A 23,450-nucleotide genomic window follows, 5' to 3' on the forward strand; every position below is an offset into this window, starting at 1 on the left:
TGGAGAAGTCTCAGCCTAGGGCCCCCAGATTACAGCACTGTGGAGGTGGACTTTCCGCTCTCGGAAGCAGGGACACCATGACGTCACACCTCCACTGGAGGCACGCCATTTAACTTTCTGAAACAACAATCGGCCAACTCCGTGCGGAGTAAACATAATAAAAAGGTGTCACATAAGCATGGGATAGAAATCAATCAGAGGCTGGACAGGGAATAAGCAGACAGCTGCAAGAGGCATTTTCTATTTATTTACCTATCTATCTATTTATTTATTTATTTTTATTGGAGCATAGTTGCTTTACAATATTATGTTAGTTTCTACTGTACAGCAAAGTGAATCAGCAATATGTATACATATATCCCCCTTTTTTGGATTTCCTTCCCATTTAGGTCACCACAGAGCACTGAGTAGGGTTCCCTGTGCTACACAGTAGGTTCTCATTAGTTATCTATTTTATACATCGTATCAATCATGGCATTTTCAAGTTCTCCAAACTAAACACAAATGGGCACACTTAGTTGCCAGTTTGGCAACCTATGTTTCATGCTCAAATTTATGATTTACAATGAACTCAACAAAGGTATGGTGTCTCAAGGACAATAAAACATCAATTTAAGAGTTGTCTCTCCACAGATGTAGAGAACAAACGTATGGACACCAAGGGGGGAAAGCGGCGGCGGGGTGGGTGTGGTAGTGTGATGAATTGGGCGATTGGGATTGACATGTATACACTGATGTGTATAAAACTGATGACTAATAAGAACCTGCTGTATAAAAAAATAAATTAAATAAAATTAAAAAAAAAAAAAAGAGTTGTCTCTCAAACATTTAAGATAAAGTTCCAAAGTAGACATTCACAAAAGCTGCAGCTGACACTCCTTTTCAATTCCACTGTGTCTGGCCATAACCTGACATTTTACCCAAGAGCACTGTAAGAGAAAGAGGATCCCAAGCCCACGGGCCACTTCTGAGCTCCAAGGCAGGAGCCACATGGTAGGACATTCTCTAGGACTCTGTGTGTCCAACAGCAATTTCTGGAGAAAGAACTCTGGTTATCTTAATATTCAAAAAGAACCTAAGCATTCATCTTGCCCAATGAGGTCATTATAAGATGAAGGAAACTGAAGCACAGAGAAGTCAAGTGACATACCCAAGATTATTATTAGTGACAGAGCTAGAGCCCAGGATAATTGACTCCCAGGCTTTTTGCTGGACAGGTTGATTAAATCACGTGGATGCCAGCAAGCTTAGAGCAAACATCACTTAGCTAAATAGCCCAGGTTTCACCTACCTGTGAGTACAAACTAGGTCACATGGCTAAAGTCTCCTAAACTTTGTCAGTCCTGTGCCTCTACCTGCTCATTCAGGAATTTATCCCCCTCCCAAAGGCTTCCCTACCCAGGGTCCTATGCTTTGTCCTGCTCAGAGACAGGCTGCAGCCCACCAGCCCCTTATGGGAGATGCAGACTCTCTGTTAGTCCAGCTGCCAAGTCCTGCCCTGGATCTTCCCTGATGCTCCACCAAGTTCTGTGCACTTCTGCAGACTGGTCTCTGAGCCAGAACAAGTACTGTGGTCTGGGGACCGGGGCTGGGGCTGAGATGGGAAAGGAGGGCACAGGGCATGTGTTGCTCATTATGTGCTGCCTTTGGCCACCTTTGTCCTGAAGCAGGACTGTGTGTACTCCAAGCTTCCCAGTCTGTCTGAACACAGACTCTGTTACTTGCCCTGGCACCATTCCCACAGGGGCTCGCAGCCAGGCCCTTAGCCATAGGCCCAAGTGAAGGGAAAGTCTGAGAAAATTATCCAGCCAATTCTTGCCTTCCTATCCTTCCATGGTCTTTATCTTCCTTCACACCTCCCCAAATGCCTCTCCACCAAAAACAAAACAAAACAAAACACAACAAAACAGGAGCAACAACATCCAACACCTCTTTCCTCAATCACCCAAAACAAAAAGTGCCCACGTGTATGTGTTTGAACTTGTACAAAGAAGTCTTTGGAAGGATGTAACTGTCTAACCCTGAGCACCAGGACATCTGAGTCCCAGATCTGTCTCAGAGAAGACAAACCTTTACAGCTAATGGAATCCTATCATAAGCTGATCATAAGCTTAAATAAATCGTATGTGGGGTGGGGGTGGGGAGAGTAAACACCATTTCTAAGCAATGCCTGCCTTAGTTTAAGTTCCTTCAGGAGTAGGAGCTGAAAAGGAAATGGGTGGAGGTACTGGTTTGAAAGGCAATCCCAGGATGCACCAGTGAGACAGTAGGGAAAGTGTGACAAGGAAAAGAGAAAAATCAGTAAAAGGTATGTTAATAAGTAAGTTATTAACTGTGAGCTACTGGGGCTCAGTCCTGCTGGAAACCCTCTCAGAAACTGTGAGGAACTTGCCTCAGAATCAGAGCCAGGATCAGGGAGGAGTGAATAAGGCAGCCAGGGTGCAAAACTTAAGGGGGGCACTCACTATTGTTGAAGAGGAGTATTTTCCCTCCACCCTTCTAGGTTCCTCTGGCTGACCTAATAATTAAATTGACACAAGACAAATTAACAGGAGAAAACCCAAATTTATGTATGCACAGGGACTCCTTAAGAATATAAGGCCCGGGGCTTCCCTGGTGGCGCAGTGGTTGAGAGTCTGCCTGCCGATGCAGGGGACACGGCTTCGAGCCCTGGTCTGGGAGGATCCCACATGCCGCGGAGCGACTGGGCACGTGAACCACAATTACTGAGCCTGCGCGTCTGGAGCCTGTGCTCCGCAACAAGAGAGGCCGCGATAGTGAGAGGCCCGCGCACCGCGATGAAGAGTGGCCCCCGCTTGCCGCAACTAGAGAAAGCCCTCGCACAGAAACGAAGACCCAACACAGCCATAAATAAATTAATTAATTAATTTAAAAAAAAAAAAAAAAAAGAATATAAGGTCCAAGGACTAGTTAGGCAATTGGGACTTACATGTCATCTGAGAGAAGAAGGGGTTAGGGGTTTGGGTCTTCTAAGGGAAGGAAAACGATTTACAGGAAGATGGGAAAAACAAATGTTTGGTAAACAAATGTTTGCTATGCTGTGCAGAGACAATAGGACACAGAGAGGACTTTGATCTCCAGGCCCTGCCAAGGTCCCCCTGCCACACTGAGCCCATATTCTCTGTAGATATCTCTATTGATAATGCCCTTCCTGGACCAGGCCCTTTATCTAAATTCTTTTAGGCAGTTAAGGGGGAGGTAAAAAGAAAGACTTTTCAAGTCTTCTGTTTCTTAAAACAACCAGCCTAAAATAATCCTCCTGCCAAAGCGACACATCTTGGGGGCGGGGGGGATATTTTGTTCCCCTACAGTCCCACCACTGAAAGTTCCCCAAGAAGTTTCACAGTCCAAAAGTTGAATTGGTAGATTGTTTCATCTTACTGAATCAGTCTCTTAGTTCTAACAATAGATTAGTTCAGTTAAACTCACTTCAGGAGACATTGATGAAGTGAGGCTCCCCAAGTTAGGTCTATGGTAGAAGCAATCAGGTTAATTAGAGGCATTTCTATGGAAACAAAAGAAAAACAATGGTTAGTGATTGGAGCAGACCATAATCCCATTTTCAGACTTCTGAAGGCAGCCAGTTGAGAAGATTTCTAAATGTCCAGCTTGAAGCATTTTAGATGGAATGAGGGCAGGCAGTGGCAATCAGATTTTCCTGGTTTATAGATTGAATGTCTCTGATGATGTCATCAGGTGTACTGGTAAACTTTCTGACTGGCCCACATAGCAACAGGCATGAAGAAGATTGTCTAAACATGAAGTGTTGGGATGATTTCTCTGAAGTTTTTATCGTCATCTAGCTTTAGTTTGCAGGACTTCAGAAAAAAGGGCAGTTTTAGTTCTCAATGATTTCAAGTTAAAAGGACAGGAGAAATTGGAAATGTTAGCTGAGAGGGCTGTAGCCAGACATGAGGCAACTAGAAGAATTCAGGATCTAGAACAGTTTATGTGTAGAAAACGAACCTCAAAGACGATAGACAATATTAGAATCTAATATCTACAAGTGTATCACTGAAACTTAATTTTTCTCTCTAAAATCACCCTCATTTTTACCAAAGACAGACAAATTAAGACTAATTTGTTGGCAAAAATAGGTCTAGTTTCAATAAACTTGACCTGGTCATTTACAAAAGTGCAGCAAGAATGGTAATTGATCATATAGACTCTTTTATATCTGCTTTGCTGGAATTTTTCATAAGGAATTTCGCTTTGCACTTTTAAATGCCTCTTGAGGCCAGGAAGCCAAGCCAAGAATTCACCACTAGACTTGCCTGCAATACCTATAGATTTGGCTGAATTACTCTCTTCTTGAGGTCCCCAAAATAGCTTGAGGTTCCTGCACCTGCCAGGGAGTAACCTTCCTTACTCACCTGGTAAGACTGCTGGGAACCCTAAGCAAGGTACTAGGCTATTTTTTCAAGGGGCTTTATTGGCTCCATAAAGTCAACCTTAGTTCCTTAAAGCTGCGTGGTCATATCTGAGTCTATGAATGCTCTCTCAAATATGACATTCCAGTCAAAGTCCTGGTAATATAACCAATGTTTCCAACTGTGTCCTGTTTCAAGAAGAACAGATTCTTACTGAACTTATGCAAATAACTACATTGCCATGAAAATAAGAATACTCATGGAGAATTTCTGAATTCTGGAGGAATCAGGTAGGGAGAAAAAGATAAATGTCTCAATTCTACTTATAAAGATATAATTTACCAAATTGCTCTAAGTCATAGTTAGCTTAAGAGGGAAGGCTTCCTTATATCTGGAAAATAAAATATTTTTAAAAATCAGCAATATTTCAAACAAAAAGAAATCACAAAAAAAATTATAATCATCCTCATCAGTTCCTTCAGTCCCATGTAATTAATTCTTGTTGATCTTGATCATTTGTTAGCAGTTTTATGAAGCTATCAGTTTCTCCATTAGGGTTCTGTAAATTCTTACCCAGTTCAGTGATACAATCTGAAAGTTCATCAGAAACTTGTATTCTGGAATATGTGTTAATAGTTCCTTCCATGAATCTCTTTGAAGATGAAACATATTTGCAAGACAGAGTAAAATAATAACTGTCTATAAATAATAAAAGACTTAAAATGCCTATTGTTAGAGTTCATTTGATAAGGAAGTGTAGTTATTTTTGTGATGTACAACATTATAAGATACCTGAAATTATGATGACAACATTATACCAGGACATATCAGAGTTTTAGGAATTTCACATAATTTCTGGAACACTTACAACGTATACTCATAGAGATAAAACATACAGAAGGCTTAGTATTGCTTCTTATTTGACAATGGTTTAACATACCAAATAAGACTAATTAGTTTAACATGTCCCTTTTTATAAGGAGAGAGAACACATCTTTTGAAATATTCCAGGGACCCTCTGGAAAATTTCAAAGTTAGTTTGAGGTCAAAATGACTTCATTTAGAATTTGGTTTTGGGAAGTTTGTCAAGAATATCAAAAGGTTTTAAAACAGTTGGTCAAATAGGATCACAGATCACTGTGAAAAATGTTAGTTATCCACTTAACAATAGTGACAAAGATTTTATAGGCAAATATAGAAAGTTACATAGTTCTGAGCAAAATTTAACTCTTTTAATATTAGGAAGATTTGGTTTACTTAAGTAATCAAAGACCTGATGAAGACAGAAAACACAGGAAATTATTTTGACAAAACATAGAATTCTTGTTTTCTAGGCAGGTTATTTTAAAAAATAAAGAAAAGCCTTTTATAATTTCTTATCAACAGTAGACCAATAGTCCAATAAAACTTTGTTCTTTTAACAGAGAAAACCAAATTCTAATTTTGTAACAGATTACTTTTGATATTAAATCTCATTTACTTAAGTAAATTCATTCCAATCTTAGCCAGCCCTGACCACACATACAATTTCTTTCCAGATATTCCTTTTTCCACAAACCTTCTACAACTTTCTATATGGCCATTTTAGTTTGTCCCTTGTTTTCTTTCCAATTTGGAAATCATCAGTTTTAGGACAAAATCGCTTGCATTTCCCTCAACAAAGAAAGTATCTCCATACCTCACACCTTTTCTTACCCCAAAATATATTCTACTTTCCTTGCATGCAAAATTGTTTCCCGTATTATTTCTAGTAGCTTTAATCATGTATATTAATTAGAATACTCAACCCTTAGAAAGCTTAGTTTCTAGTGAAAACTAAGAAGTAAGCAACTGTGAACTGTTATACCAGCATTCTTTTGATTGACAAATGTATGAATACATTTAATAATTTCTAGAAACATATGTTTCCTCATAACAAAATTTTTTCAATTTGGCACAAAACAGGTTTACAAACATCTTTAGTTCCTCTTTAATAAGAGGTCAAAAGTAGGTAAAGTTAGACTTGTTTAGCAATTAATGTTTCATTATTTTATCTTATTTGGAAGTGATTTAGATATTCAAGGAATTTAACTTAGCTCATCATTTAACTCAACTTAGCAGAACACTAAGGTTTCTAGTAACCAAAAAGATTTTGGAAGCTGTTTTTAAGTATATATACCGTAACACATGATTATTGTTTAAAATTTACCTAAAAACATTGATCCTACTTACATCTATTTAATTTTATTTATTCTAAACAATTATGTTTAGATTACCTATGGAAAAAAAACTTCATGAGACATTAAACAAAGTCAACCATCAACTCAAGCTTTTTTTTTTTTTTTTCTGGCTGACAAATTTTGTGATAGAGACAACATGAGCTTATTTGCCTTTTAGTAAACCTAGGTAGAATAAAAATAACATACTTAATGCTGATAATGCTAAAGATATGCTTGTTTTAATGAAACCAATAAATTGAAACTTACTTTTATCTTCTAAAGATTAATCCTAGATCACATGAACTTGAAAAACATTTGGGTTAGTTTTCATTACATTTTTGAGAATTTTTTATAAGCACTTGTTTGTTTAAACCAATTAAAAGAGCTCTTTTACAAATTAATTTTAGTAATACCATCCAGAGTTAGAAAACTATCACACCTCTACAACATACATATATAGACACATACATAAACATATAGATAGACACAAACATAGATCTTATAGATTTGTTTAAAAAAATTTTAATCATGAGACAGGCACAACAGTACAAAACTTACTGGTTTACCAAAGAACAGTTGGATGCAAATTTTGTTTTGGCAACTGGAAAAAGCTAAGTTTATCTGCTCAGATGGCTAAAACTTTTTACTACTAATATTGGTGAAGAAGACATATGAATTTTTATTCATTTAATTTTTCAAATGACAATTTCCCCCCTTTTGTTTTTCTTCTCATAAGAATTACCTCCCTGAAGTTTGTAGAATGTTTACATCTCAGAGGCGCAGGGAAGGAATGCAAGTTCCTCCAAGAAAGAATTTGGTTTCCTAAAACCAGAATACTTATAAGTCTTTTGAGACAAATCTGTGAGGTGAGTTGCTTATCAAAGGACTGACGTATCTATCCACTTATGTTGGAATATTCTTCTTTCTCTCTGGGTGCATTTAACTCAGGGGATGAGGCCTAAATTTTTTTTTATTAGCTCTGAATATCAGCTATGGTCATGAGTTCAGTCAGACCAGTGGACTTCTAGCTTATTTTCTGCCTGTTATAACAAATCTTTCAACAAAGCTATTTTGGAATTTAGAAGCCTTTTGAAGTTTCTTGCATACCAATTAAAATATGTATCCCATTCTCTTTGTCTGATTTGGGAGCCCTTGCTTTTAAGTGAACCCTTTAAATGATCTTATCTAATTGGAATGTTCCTCATAATGGCCATTATAATTCTAGTTTGTAATTTCCTTGAGGGCTGGCTGCAGTTTGGAAGGACGCTAGTTACAACTGGGGTTTAACCCACATTTTCTCCTCATCTATATCTAGCTGCAAATGGGGTGGAACACACATTTTTGTCTGGTCATCTTTTTTTTTTTTTTTTGGTAGATACTTATAGCTTCTAAGACCATAGTTCTTAGACGTTTAAAATTATTTTTATTTGCCCAAATTTCCAAATAGTTCCTCTTGTTCTTTTTTCTCCTTTTTCTTAAGTACAGGACAATTGTAATTCCAATGTTCTGATTTTTCACAGTATCTGCAAATAGCTGAAGGCAAATCTGAAGGGGTCTAAGTAAACTTTTATTTTTGTTCTAATTTCTGTCCTTCTACCTTATTAAGGATGTCCCTAAGGCTAGCTGTTATATCAATAAGAAAATTGTTTAGGATGGGAGGTCTCTAAAAAATTATTTTCTTCTTTAAAATATAGCCAATTCAAAGGATCCGTTATCTGGCCATTGATGAGTAGGATCTTATATTAATCTGAAATAGCGACTCAAACCAATAAACCTTTTTATGGTTTAACCAAAGATGCAAGAGGCATCCCACAAGAGAGTGCAAAAGATGCAGCTCTTATAAGATCTAGGAAGTTTACTCCCAGAATTAGTCTACGAAAGCAAAGACCTTGTTGTCACATGAGCTAAGAACGGTGCAGTGCAAATGGTATCTTTGGTTTCCCACAAGAATATGAGTCATAGACCCACTAATCTGTGACAGCAGGCAGGCACTACTGGAATAAGACTTTTCCAGCATTAACAACACAACAAAGGTTGAGAAGACAAGGTCCCCTTTTGGACTTATGACAAATTCCCCCTGAGAGCTAGCACTGTCGAACAAAAGAGACACCAGTTGCAAGCCAAGGTTGCTACCTGTTCTGACAAACTGGCTACAGCTGTTTGGAATCCCAGTCTACTAGACTGACCACCAAATACATGCTGGTACCTGCGCCTTCCAGCTGGTAGAGATCAGAAAGAGTTCTCACTGGTCATAAAGCTAAGATCTCAATATATAGAACAAGACAAACAACACAACAGACAGAGACAAAGAAAATCAGTGACCATCTTTGGGAGGAAAAGGATCAATAAAAATCAAGAGTAGCCATTAACCAAACTTTTACCAGAGTCACTGTGACCTAAGGAACTAGTTCCACAAGTATTTTCTCCTGTTAATCTAAATTTAGAAAAAGGAAATAAAGCACTCTTACCATTCTGGCTTCCAACAGACCCTGTAGGCAGAGATTTGGGAGACTGACGTGGTAAAAACGCTTACATTCTGCTGGCTGGATCTTTTAGCAGTAGTAGCCTCAGAGCAAGTAGTGTCAGCCAGTGAAGTTAATCCTGCCAGCTATGCCAACTCTTGTGGGGGAAAACTTTTCCTCTACACTTCTAGGTCCTTCTGGCTGGCCTAATAACTAAATTGACACAGACAGATTACAGGAGAAAAACCAAATTTATGTACAAATGGGAACTCCATAAGAATATGAGGCCCAAGGACAAGTTAGGCAATTGGATTTACATGCCATCTGAGAGAAGGAGAAGGGGGTAGGATGTTGGGACCTCAAAGGAGATAAAAACAATTTTAAAGGAAGATGGGAAAAACAAATGTTTGGTAAATATATGCTTGTTATGCCTCACAGAGACAATGGGACATGGAGAGGACTTTGGTCCCCAAGCTCTGCCATATTTAGCCCATATTCTTTGTAAATATCTCTGGTGCTAGTGCTCTTCCTGGACCAGGCCCTTTATCTAAATTCTTTTAGTCAGTTAAGGGGGAGGTAAGCAAAACAACAACAACAACAACAACAATTTCCTGAGTCTTCTGTTTCTTAAAACAACAAGCCTACAGTAATCAAGACAGTATGGTACTGGCACAAAAACAGAAATATAGATCAATGGAACAGGATAGAAAGCCCAGAGATAAACCCATGCACATATGGTCATGTTATCTTTGATAAAGGAGGCAAGAATATACAATGGAGAAAAGACAGCCTCTTCAACAAGTGGTGCTGGGAAAACTGGACAGCTACATGTAAAAGAATGAAATTAGAACACTTCCTAACACCATACACAAAAATAAACTCTAAATGGATTAAAGACCTAAATGTAAGGCCAGACTCTATACAACTCTTAGAGGAAAACATAGGAAGAACACTCTATGACATAAATCACAGCAAGATCCTTTTTGACCCACCTCTGAGAGAAATGGAAATAAAAACAAAAATAAACAAATGGGACTTAATGAACCTGAAAAGCTTTTGCACAGCAAAGGAAACCATAAACAAGATGAAAAGACAACCCTCAGAATGGGAGAAAATATTTGCAAACGAAGCAACTGACAAAGGATTAATCTCCAAAATATACAGCACCTCATGCAGCTCAACATCAAAAAAACAAACAACCCAATCCAAAAATGGGCAGAAGACCTAAATAGACATTTCTCCAAAGAAGATATACAGATTGCCAACAAACACATGAAAGGATGCTCAACATCACTAATCATTAGAGAAATGCAAATCAAAAACACAGTAAGGTATCACCTCACACTGGTCAGTATGGCCATTATCAAAAACTTTACAAACAGTAAATGCTGGAGCGGGTGTGGAGAAAAGGGAACCCTCCTGCACTGTTGGTGGGAGTGTAAATTGATACAGCCACTATGGCGAACAGTATGTAGGTTACTTAAAAAACTAAAAATAGAACTACCATAGGACCCAGCAGTCCCACTACTGGGCATATACCCTGAGAAAACCATAATTCAAAAAGAGACATGTACCACAATGTTCACTGCAGCACTATTTACAATAGCCAGGACATGGAAGCAACCTTAATGTCCATTGACAGATGAATGGGTAAAGAAGATGTGACACATATATACAATGGAATATTACTCAGCCATAAAAAGAAACGAAATTGAGTTATTTGTAGTGAGGTGGATGGACCTAGAGTCTGTCATACAGAGTGGAGTAAGTCAGAAAGAGAAAAACAAATACCATAACACATATATATGGAATCTAAAAAAAAAAAAAAGGTTCTGATGAACCTAGGGGCAGGACGGGAATAAAGATGCAGACGTAGAGAATGTACTTGAGGACACAGGGAGGGGGAAGGGTAAGCTGGGACGAAGTGAGAGAGTAGCATTGACATATATACGCTACCAAATCTAAAATAGCTAGCTAGTGGGAAGCATGTGCATAGCACAGGGAGATCAGCTCTGTGCTTTGTGACTACCTAGAGAGGTGAGATAGGGAGGGTGGGAGGGAGGTGCAAGAGGGAAAGGATATGGGGATATATGTATACATATAGCTGATTCACTTTGTTATACAGCAGAAACTAACACAATATTGTAAAGCAATTATACTTCAATAAAGATGTTAAAAAAAACCCAATAGCCTAAAGTAATCCTCATGCCGAGGAGACACATTTTGGAGTGGCAAATTTTGCTCCCCTACACCCAAGGTCAGCCAACTTCAAGTCATGCAAAAGCAGAGGCAGCCCTGCCCAGAATCATTCCACTGGTGGAGGGGAAGACTGGAGAGTATATCCACTGACTTCCATCTCCCATTGGTTGAGAACTGCCCTCTGCCCCAGGGGTGCTGATGCCCCTGCACTTCTGGGCTGAGCCAGTTTGAGGCTCTGCAAGCTCTTCATGGTGCCAAGAAAGCCTCTATGCAGAGAAAAGGGAAGCAGGTGCTCCGGGTAGGAATCTGCCTATGCTCTGGAAACTCTCTACAGCAGGTGCCAGTGAGCATAGGTAGACAGAGGGGTTAGAAGCATGGCATCAACTGCATCTGTGCATCTGCAACATGCCTTACAAGTACCAGCAGTTTCTTGAATACACATCAAAACTATGAAACTCATGTGCAGACCCCAATATTGCTAAATATTTGGGCCTCCTATAACTCAGATAATCTCTCAAACCCAAAGCAGGTTGAAGGCAAAAAAAATTCTGCACTTAGAGGTACAAGACTTAAATGCTAAATCTAAGATTTCAAATATATGAACTTTAGAAAATTAATACAATTTGCAGCATCACTTGGGTCTTAATAGTTTCCCTGGAAGAAAGAGGCCATTTTTAAAATCCTACTCTCCAGGACTTTGGCACATGCAGTGGGTTCCATATGCATCTCAAATGGTATGTATGCATATACCTATCTTATACAAAATTCAAAGTGGGAGAAATTCCTTTATCTACATTCTTTCTGTTCCTCTTTCAAATCAGACCTTGACCTCAGGGAAAGGAAGGCTTAACAAAAATACAAAGAGAAAGAAAAAAAACAATCGTCCATGCCTATTTTTTCCCCATATTTTCTCTTCAAATTCAGCTATACTACAGTGGGCACTCAGTAAGTGAGTGAATTAATAAATTAACTAAGGAAATTATTGGACCAGGTCATTATAATAGTGGATTGACAGTAAGAAGGGATTTAGACATTAGTAAAAGAATTGTGTAAGGATTAGGGTCTCAAATTTGCAATGCTGGAACTGGACACAGGGGAGTCTAAACTGATGGTGTGAGTTGATTGGAGGCCTCTAAATACAAAGACCCACATCTCTCCTGTATTGAGTCACTCCACTTAGCTCTTTCTTGGTTTACTCTCTTTTTGGTGGAGCATATCCTTCAGTAGCTTCTTGAGAAAAGTTGCTTTGGAAGTAAATTTTTAAAGATCTTGTATATCTTTATTCCAGCCTCATATTTTATTGGTAGTTTGATTGACTATAGCATTTAAGTTTGGAAAACATTTTTCCTAAGAATGTTGAAAACATTGCTGCATGGTTTTCTAAAGTCTAGGGCTGCTGCTGAGATGTTAGATGGCATTCTGGTTCCTAATGCTTTGTATATGATCAGTTTCTTATTCTTTCTCCTCTCCCTCTCTCACTGGAAGATTTTAGGAGCTTCTCTTTGAGCCAATGTTCTGAAATTTCCCCAAAATGTGCCTTGGTATAGGTCTTTTTTCATTCATTGTGTTGGACATTCAGTTGGCCCTTTTATCCTGGAGACATAGACTTCAATTCTGGGACATTTTCTTCTATTTGATAATGCCCTTCTTCTCCTCCTCCTCCTTCTTTTTTTTTTCTTTCTTCTTTTTGGTTCTTTTTCTGGAAGTTGCTTTCACTCAAATTTTGACTGTCTGGATTGATCTGCCCTTTTTTTTTTTTTTTTTGCTTATTTTGTCCTCCTATTTTTATCTCACTGACTTTTTATTTTACTTTAATAGATATTTCCACAATTTTATTCATCAAACTGTCCACTCAATTTTTTATTTCTGCCTTCATATTTTTAATTTCTGAAATATTTTTATTTTCTGACTTCCTTTTTTAAAGAATTTTATTTTTGTTTCATGGTTACAAAACTACTCCTATTTCTCTGAAGGTAGTAACTAAAAGGTTTATATGTAAATGTTTCTCCTGCCGCTGTGTTGTTTCTCTTTTCCTTTGAGTTGCTTTTATCTTTTTCTGTTTGTTTGTCTATGTCTTTTGGAGATTCAGCATATGGAATGGTGGATTTCACTATATGATGATTGTACCTGGCCACAGGGATTGTGTTTGGCGGATTCCAAAAGACAGTATCGCTAGTTATTTTCTTTGGGGTAGACCAGTGTCTCCAGAGAAGAATTCTTTAATCTCCTATCCGGGAGATATAACCCTGGCTATCGACATTCAGAGAGTCTTTCTTAAGGAGAGAGCTGCTAGTTGCTAGGGATTGGGGGAGTTCTCACCAGCTTGTAGATCTGCAATTAATCACCCTTCCACTGTGTCTGGTATTCCCAAGATTGGCATCTCCAGTCTCCTTACAGGGGTAATAAGAGAGTAGTTCACTTGGATTCTTGTCATGAAAGAAGGAATCTGGTGATCTATTACTCTTCATGCAGACTTTTCAGCCAATTTCTTCATATTTTCAGCCTCACCCCAGTGCTTTCTGCCTCTAATTCTTGAGCCTTTTGAAGACTCTGCAACTCAAGTCAGCTTCCTTCTTGTTGGTTAGCCTCTCTGTTGGCACCTAGGTTTCATCTTTCTCCTCTGTAAGTCTGTAAGTTACCTTTCATCTACCAACTTTCTATCTTTCAGAATTTTGTTGACATTTCTCTTCTACTGTCACCTTATCTCTTTTTCCTTGTGAATTTCTGCCTTTTTAATTTTACAGTCGTGTTAGTTTGGGTCCTTTGAGAAGCAGATGTCAAGATTGGATTATATATAGAAGAGATTTATTTGGGGGAAAGGGGAGCAGCAGAGGCTTCCAACTGCCATGCCGTTTGGATGCCTGCAGGGGGAATGAGGGAAGGAATTGAGGATTGAGTAGCAAGAGTCCAGAACTACATTGCGGTTCCAAGAAAGATTTGATCAGGCCAGGGAGAGCCTTCAAGCCAATGTCTGCCACTGGAGGAGTCTCATGGTAATGAGCTTGCATTAGTATCCCTACCATGTACCATCAGGAACAGCTCACAGGAAGTGTGGCCTTGGCATCAAGGCAGTGGTGGATCTAGAGGGGTAGCAGCTAAGGCCACTGTTGAGTTATGCTCCTAAGAGCAGGGAATCTGAAGAGTACATTTTCATGGAAGCCACAGCTGTCATTTTAGTGAGGTTTGAAAAGGGAATGGAGTTAAATGTATATGGTTAGTCTAACATGTTTAACAAGAAGTCTAACTGATTTTTAACATCTGTAATGTGCCCTCCATCCCACTACACTAAAATTGTTCTTGGCCTAATTTGTTTTGAAACTCCAGGTTGCTAAACATAACCATTATACTTTAAAAATTGTTTATTACTAATGGCCCTACAAAACAAAGTGCAAAGGAGAGAGAGGACAAGATAAGAAAAGAGATAAAATATTGGAGGATGGTGGTACTGAAGAAACTGGAGAGGCTTGTGCATAGAGAAGAGAGAAGAGGTAAAGGAAGAGAAATTTTGGAGAAAGAACAGAGCTGGATAAAGAAGGTTTTCATCAAGTTTTGCTAGGTAGTATGTAACTACACCTCCGCCTCCCCACAAAATCTTCAGTTAAATTCCATATTACTTATTGATGATATTGGAGTTGATTTTGACAGTTACATGGGATACCCCATTGCCCTGAGATTAACCTCATAAAATGTGTAGGCGAAAACAGAGACGTCAGGGGCCCAGTTGTCTTAGTTACCCAGGAGCTGTTTCAATTCTCAAGTGATTTGACTTCTTTATAGCCTCTATTACTGAAACAATCTTCCCATGGTTTCCATGATGCCACACTTCCTGGCTATCTGGCTACTTTCTTGACTTATTTTACCATCCATTCTGTGGGGTTCTCTTCCTCTTTCCCATTCTTTAAATATTGGTGAACCTCAAGGTTTCTTCTTTTCTTTCTTTTTATTCTGTTCATCCAAGTCTGAAATTGCCATTTATAAATTCTATACGCTGATGACTCTCAAATCTTTTTTTCAAAGCCCAGTCTTCCTATATAAGTTCTATTCACATATCCAACAGCCTGTTAAATAGTTCCACTTGAATGTCCTACAATCACTCCAAATTCAAAATAGCATCCCATAATTGCAAATACATGAGTATCCCATAATCCCAAATTCATGGGCATCCCATATTCCCATCCTCCCAAAACTGTTCCTCTTCTTGTGTCCCATATAAGAATGAATGATATCACCTGCTTACTCAAGGCAAAAATCTTGTTCTTACCCTGACTCCTTTCTCTCTCTCCCAACAACCAACCATTAATCACCAAGTCCCATCAGTTCTAACCCTTCAGATCTCCTGACTTTGTCACTTTTTTTCCACCCCCATCAAGATGACTTTAACCCACTCCATCATCATCTCTTATTTGGATACTCCAACAGCCTTTGAACTGGTCGTCTACTGCCAGTCTTACCCCCATCCCTCCTCTATGATAAGTTTTCTACACTACGGCTGAGGTTTTCTTTTATAAAATACAAATCTGATCATGTCATTTCTGCTTGAAACACTTCAATGACTCCTTCATGGCCTGCAGGATAAAGTCCAGACCCATAAAATGATTTACAAGGCCTTTCATAGCCACCTCTCCAGCTTCATACCTTGTCACTCTTTCTCATACTCTACATCTGGCTCTCCAAAATTACTTGTAATTATGTAAACTTGCTCAGTTTTTTATTACTCTTCTCTACATGTACCACTCTTCCCACCATGCTACCCCATTCTCCTGACTAATCTCAACTGACTCCTCAGGAATTAGATTAAATATAATTTATTTTAGGAAGTCCTTCCTGCCCCCCACCATTGAATTAGATGTTAATCCTAGGTTCTGCCCAAGCCCAGTGCTTACTCTTTCCACTTTTCCATCTCATGGTAATTGTCTATTTTCTTGTGGTAGTTTCAAAACATGTCTATATATTAACACTTGTCCAATGAAGAGGTGGAGTCTAATTCCCCTCCCCCTTGAACATGAGTGAGCTTTTGTCACTGCCTGGAGGAACAGAATGCATGCTGTTGTGATGCTGTATGACTTCTGAAGCAAGGTCAGAAAAGGCCATGCAATTTCTGCTGGTTTGTGTTGGGCTCATTCTTGGAGCCTGATCACCAGGCAGTGAAGAAGTGGAAGGACTATACAGATGGGCCATATTGTGGTGCTATAGCTACCGCCCCAGCTAGGATGTCAGCCTACAGCCAGCATCAACCTCCATACAGGTCAATGAAGAAGTCTTCAGGTGATTCCAGGCCCTGGCCTTTGAACTTCCCGAGAAGATGTGGAACAGAGATGAGCTCCTGCTCTGATCCTTGCCAAAATTAGAGATTTGTGAGCAAAATAAATGACTGGTTTCGTTTTCAGCATTAATTTTGGGTGGCTTCTTAGGCAGCAATACATACTGGAAACACTTGTTCATTTTCCCAGTACCCTCTTGATGATAAGGACAGTGGTCAGTTAACTAATGTATCTGCAGAACCTGGCGTATGATAGGTGCTCCGTATGTAATGAATGTGGATGAAAGAATAAAATATGGTTCCAGCTTCTGAAAAGCAGTTTCAGAGGATGAACTTCACTGAAAAGATGGAGGCCATCTTTGAGACTTGGGATTTATTTTGAAGAAAACAAGTACCATTGACATGTCTCATGGCAAAAAGTGGGTTTCTGCTTCCAGCACCATTTCACATTCATGGGAGAAGAAGCAATATGCCCAAACTACACTTGACTAAAGGTTTGTCTCAGTGTCTTTAGCTATAGAACTCAGTTGCCCAGAATGAGGAAAATTACATTCTCCTATAAAGTCATGGTCTCAGAAAGTATGAATGTGAGTCTGAGGAACAATTTGTAAAATAATCCATTTACTCTAGATAAGAGGGGCAGCCTTAAAAGACTGTATAAAATTTAAGAGTTATGAATTGCTAAGCAAAAGCAGGGCCCTTAATAGCTCCCATAGCTTTGGGGGCCTCTCCTTGCTTTCTCGGGATAACTCATAGCTACTGCTTGTCAACTTCCTTCCAAGAACATCACCCCTCCCCTTCTTGGTCTATAAAATCTTGGCTTCTGTTCTTTACTAAAGATTCTTTTCATGAATATGTCAGTGGTTGTGTGTGTGTGTGTGTGTGTGTGTGTGTGTGTGTGTGTGTGTGTGCATATGCACGCAAGCACTGGTCGCAGCTTTACAGGTTAACATTTTTGGTAAAACTAGGAAAAGCACCCTCTCCATGCACTATCTAGTCATGCTATCTTTATGGCACACCCAACAGGCACCTTCTCGGAAGAGAACCACAATGTCAAGGCTTCAGTCTGGCCAAGCCCAAGGCAGACCTTCATGGATCAGTTGGTTACTGAGTGCCTCTGGGCGTGTCTGAATGCCTCCAGCCTACACTTAGAAATGGCTAAAGGAATCCTGAAGATTTTATATTTGCCAAAAAGTCTGACCAGAAAGAACAAAAGCTGTTGCTAAGTGGAATTCACAAGGGTAGCTGTTTAGTGAGTCAGTGCATCACAGGAAAGGAAGTTACATATCCCTCCTGTGAGAAGTATCCTTACAGAATTCTATTATTATTTATGACTTAGATTCCAGGATTCACTAAGAAGGAATGGGAGACTGGGTGCACACAGATGAAAGAAACGACACTGCTTCAGAGCCAAATGTTCAGTCTTCTCCAACACCAATCAATATGTAGTTTGATTGCTATAGTTACTGCTAATGCAGTGTAATGTAACTATATATTTTTTTCAGCTTATTAGGTTCATGAAAATTGAATCAAGTTTTCAGAATTTTATTTTATTTTTCCATAATCAGTTAGAAGATCTGTTCTGGGTCCAATTAATACATTATTTTAATTCCTTCCTCATATATTCAGCAAACATTTGGAATGCCCATATGTATCAGGCACAGTGTTATCCATTTGAGAAACAAAAATGAGTAGGGCAAAATTCTTGCCCTTAGGGAGTGTGGCGTTTTACGACAAAGCTAAACTTCTGAGGAAAAATCTTAGGATAATTTTAGAAGCACATAGGATCTTGGCTTATTAGGTATTTCAATAAACCACTGAATGAATAGTCTTTATAAGCACATAGTAGGTATACAACAAAAACATTTCTGTAATCACATCAAGCAAATCACAATCTCTTTTGGCCGCTGCTCACTCGCCTCCTGTGTGGCCTTAAGGTGTGGTTCAGTTCTTAGCAGTTGCAGTACCCTTTCTGCAAGTTAATTCATCTATGGATAACGAACAAATAAAACAGAAGTAGAGCTGCTCCACTTGAAGTGTGAGTAAGGGAGGACCCCAGACATCTTCTGATTCGATCTCCCTCTCACACACAGCAACTCCTAAGAAAGCTTTGCAAAAGGCCAAGGATTCCACCAGGCACTGTCTGAAAACCATGCACTAAGCAAGTGTCCAAAATCCTCTCCAGCTCTGAAAGTCTGTGTAGATGACTCTTAGTCACTGCCCTGAGGACTGAGTGACCCTAGACGCCTAACTTGGCTTCTCAGCTCAGTGGGCCGACTTGCAGGCACAATGCCCATTTGCCCCTCCAGACTGTGAGCTCATTTTATGTAGAAAATGGATTTATTCAACCTTGCATCTCCAATTCCTACCATGAGGCTTGGCACTAAATTAGTGACAAGAGTGAACATGGAATGATGAGGACAACTTGGATTGTCCTGAGGGAAGCCGTTATTGGAGTAGGGGGAGAAGGGGCACATGCTGCTATGGACTGGATGTCTGTGTCCAACCCCACCCCAGTTCTTAGGCTGAAATCCTAAGCCTCAAGGTCATGGTATTAGGAGGTGGGGCCTCTGGGAGGTAATTAGGTCATGAGGGTGGAGTTCTCCTGAATGGGAATACTGTCCTTATACAAGGGACCCCAGAGTGCTCTGTCACCCTCTTTCTGCCATGGGAGGGTACACCAAAAAGACAGCGGTCTGCAACCTGGCAGAGGCCCTCACCAAAACTTAATCATGCTGGCACCCAGACTGCAAACTTCTAGCCTCCAAAACTGTGAGAAGTACATTTCTGTTGTTTATAAGCCACCCAGTCTGTGTTATTTTGTTACAGCAGCACAAATTGCCTAAAACATACACTCTCATCGCCACCTAGCTACCTACTTATCTGCACACACACACACACGTGTACACACACATGAGCACACACACACACACTCCTCACCCTTATTCAGGGCAAGAGAGGAGTAGAATGTCCTACTTGACTCTTTCCCTACCCTAGATAACTTGTGTTCTGAAGCCACTTCCTACACAGTTACTTAATTATTATATTTAAACCCGTAGGACGCTCACCTATTCTTATTCCATCCTCCTTTTTACCTCCAGCCTTTTTGCCTTCTCTCTTATGCTTTAAGTAGACATTCAGTACATGTTGCTTCTTTCCCCCTATTTGTCCCATGATGGGATCTTCAGACTCAAATCAGCACAGTCAGATCCTCAGAATCTGCTCCAGTTTGTTAATGTCTTTCTTAAAATCAGACACATGGTTCTAGAAACAATTCTACTGATGCGTGTGACTATTAGAAAGTACAGCGGGAGACTTCCCTGGTGGCGCAGTGGTTAAGAATCCGCCTGCCAATGCAGGGGACATGGGTTTGAGCCCTGGTCCGGGAAGATCCCACATGCTGTGGAGCAATCAAGCCCTTGCACCACAACTACTGAGCCTGTGCTCTAGAGCCCACGAGCCACAACTACTGAGCCCGTGTGCCACAACTGCTGAAGCGGGCGCACCTAGAGTCCATGCTTTGCAACAAGAGAAGCCACCACAATGAGAAGCCCATGCGCTGCAACGAAGAGTAGTCTTTGCTCGCTGCAACTAGAGAAAACCCGCGTGCAGCAAGGAAGATCCAATGCAGCCAAAAATAAACAAATAAATTAATTAATTAAAAAAAAATCCAATCCTTTAAAAAAAGAAAGTACAGCGGGATGGCCATTTCTATCTGATACCAATACTATTCTTCTATTATTCAGCAACCATTTTATACAGTTGACTCACATTACTTTTGAAACGGACTTAAATATCCATGTCTTCTTTTCATGAACTAACAAGAAGTAAATTACCCCCATTCTATACTTGTGCATTTTTTAAAGCACAGGTTTAGGACTTTACATTTGTCTTTATTAAAAATCTTTTATTAGTTTGGGGTGTTGTTCCAGTCTGCTTTTTTTTTTCTTCTTAAAAAATCTTGATTTTGATATTCACTGTACTCAATATCTCTGAAAACACTGAGTAAAAGTATGTACAGATTTCATTCAAGTTATTGATAAAATCAGGGAACAATTAGAGTCCTATGACATACCACTATATACCTCCCTCGAGGGTGCCCTGGCTCATTAACCACTTGTTTAACCAGCAACAGCTCTACTGCATTACCATCTAGGTGCCTTTTCTCCATTTGTCCTCAAGGAAACATTTTAACCTTACTGAAATCAAGATACACTGATTTTAAGGAATTTCTCCTTTCTATCAGTGTCAACCCTATCATAATCGGAAACAAGGTTGGTTTAGCATGGCTTGCTCTTAGTAAACCCATGCTGTTTTGTTTGCTATGTGCTTACAAACCATCTGTTTCACTACCTGATGCCAGAGATTGTACATCAAACCCATTGTTTTCATGAATTTACTTTTTTCTATATTAAAAGTTAGATTTATTGCATGCAGAACTGAATTTTATTTTATTTTTATTAATAAATCATAAGATATTTGGGTAAGACTTTGTATATTATACATTCACAAATAAAAATATATATTAATGTCTTTTCAGGACCTTGATTTTGTCACAAATTGAGAGTTGAGAAAATACAGGGATCTTATGCATATGTTGTCCCTATGGGTCACCAGGCCACTATCTCCATCACTGTGTTTATATAGTGTTTCCCTCAGTGCCCTTCACTGCTCCTCTGTCTAATACTGGTGATAAGCACAATGGCGGAGCCCCATACAGCAGGCATACATAGAGGTTTGATGCAAATGATTTAATAATAGGCTGGGAAAGCAAGGTGACATAATGGAAAGAAGTTAACTATACTAAGACAGCACCATCCAAACAGCAACTATCCTAGTCCAGAGAGGATGCACAATAAATACTACCAGTGAAGATGGAGGAGACAGGAAGCAGCCTATGCTTCACTCCATCCTTATCCCCAGTAGGTAGTGTTATCATTTCCATACTTCATGGAATGGAACAAAACAAATCCATATCCCTGAACCCATTTTTAATAAATAATAATAATATTTATTATTACCAGTAATAGCCAATAATAGCCAAAGGAAATTTAAGGTAAAATCCAGCTCTCGTACCATTTGTTTTTATAGTTAATGTGTTCTGGATCATGAAGAGCCAGAGTAGAGAGGGTGATGGAGAGTTAGGCGATGAACTCATGCTGTGCCTAGAGCTGGCCTGTCTGCCTCATGGCGTTTGTGTGCATCCCAACAAACCCACAGGTGTTGGCTTTCCTTTGCAGGCCTCACAGTTTTATGTTTCAGGAATTTTATGTACCTTTATGTATGAAGTTGACCTTCATAAAAGAGGACCCTTAGAGTTTTAATAATTTTTATGCGCTTCGCTGTGCTTCCCACACCCTTCTTGTCTGCGCTCTTTCAAGAAAATCCTAATGGAACTCCATGAAATGAGCTCTCCTCTTTAGTTCAGACTTAATTTATAACAGTTCTAGAAAAACACAACACTGCCTCTTTTCCAGACAGAATATTGCAAAGCCGGTCTCCTCTGTAGAGTCAAACACACAATCATCGCCACACAGGAAACAACTGCAAAGCTGCCCCCAAATTCTTAAGGTTGGGACCGGGAGAAAGAGAAACAAAAGTTGCTTCAATCAGGAAAAATATTTTGAGAAGCATTAGGAAGATGTGAGGAGTCTGGCACAGTAAATTTTGCTTGACTAGAATATTCAGGGAATAGGCTCTGGCTTTGTTCTTGTTGGTTCACTTTGTTTTAAATCCCCTAATTAAAAAGCTGCTATGCTACTATATAATTCCACTTGCATGTCATTCTGGAAAAGACTAAAGAGCAGAGACGAGATCACTGGTTTCCAGGGTTAAAGGTGGGAGGAAGGGTTGACTATAGAGGGGCAGCACAGGGTACTCTGGGGGGTGATGGATCGGTTCTGCATCTTAATTTTGGTGATGGTTGCATGACTCTGTGTGTTTTTCAGAATCTATAGAACTGAATACTAAAAAGAGTGAATTTTGATGTATATAAAAATAAATGAAGCAAGAGTTTAAGTTGCTGTGTGAGGTAGAAGGAAGACTGCTGGATTGGGATTCCAGTGACTTACCTTCCACTTCGGCTAGCTGCATTCCCCTCTCTTGTTATTTTTGCTTTCATTCTCATTACGAGAAATTGTTCTGAAATTACTAGATGTGCCTGCCCTAGGAAGCAGAACACGCAGGGGGAGAATGTCAGCCTTCCTTGGCCGGTGTAAATATCTGTGCCACATCCTGGGACACGGAGGGTAACAACCAGTGTGGTACCACAGCCCTTCCCAGCTGAATACTCTCCCTTCCCTGTCCTCCTCTGGTGCTTTGCACCTCCACCAGCCATCATACTTTAATAGATTTTACTAGAGTATTAATGCATTTATTTATTCATGCATTTCATTATAAGCAAAATTAGCAGTTATGTTCTTAGATGCACTGAATGAGTTCAATAATCAGGCTCTTGAGAGAGCAACCTATGGTTGTTCGTGATTGGATTCAGCCACATAGAGATGTCTGTACTGAGCTGTCTTCCTGTGCATATTCTCTGCAGCTGTGAGCTCTGCCTGTGTCTCCTGTAAAAGCTCTTATGATAGAGTAAGTGCCTCAAACAGATGGTCCAGAGAAATCCTCCTACTGTGACAATCTTTAGTGTACACTTTTAACCCCTGCATTGAGGTGCTCTTTGTAATAACAAATATTTATTGTAATGCTTTTCCAGGTTTGCTAATGATTTGCCCTCAGCATTTCTATATGATTGGTCCCAGGGCATTTTTATGTATCTCATTTCCAATACCTTATCTCTTTCATCAATGTTCTCTGTCTTTAGAGTTGGTCTCCTGGACGATCTGATTGTTCTGTGTTTTGCTAGTTTTTCTTATATGATTTTGGGAGTTCAAAAATTTAGTTAAAATTTATACTTTTCAGCCATTTAAGCTTCTTATAGCTT

At 39.4% G+C, this 23,450-nt stretch overlaps 1 protein-coding gene across 1 annotated transcript in view; it reads right to left on the reverse strand.

The window, feature by feature from the left end:
- The window catches only part of ABCA1 (ATP binding cassette subfamily A member 1), a 177,282-nt gene that overhangs the window by 153,650 nt on the left and 182 nt on the right, over positions 1-23,450 (reverse strand). The gene's annotated exons all lie outside the window — the stretch shown is intronic.

Source organism: Balaenoptera borealis (genome assembly GCF_965194805.1).
Source record: "Balaenoptera borealis genome assembly, chromosome: 8".
Lineage (NCBI taxonomy): Eukaryota > Metazoa > Chordata > Mammalia > Artiodactyla > Balaenopteridae > Balaenoptera > Balaenoptera borealis.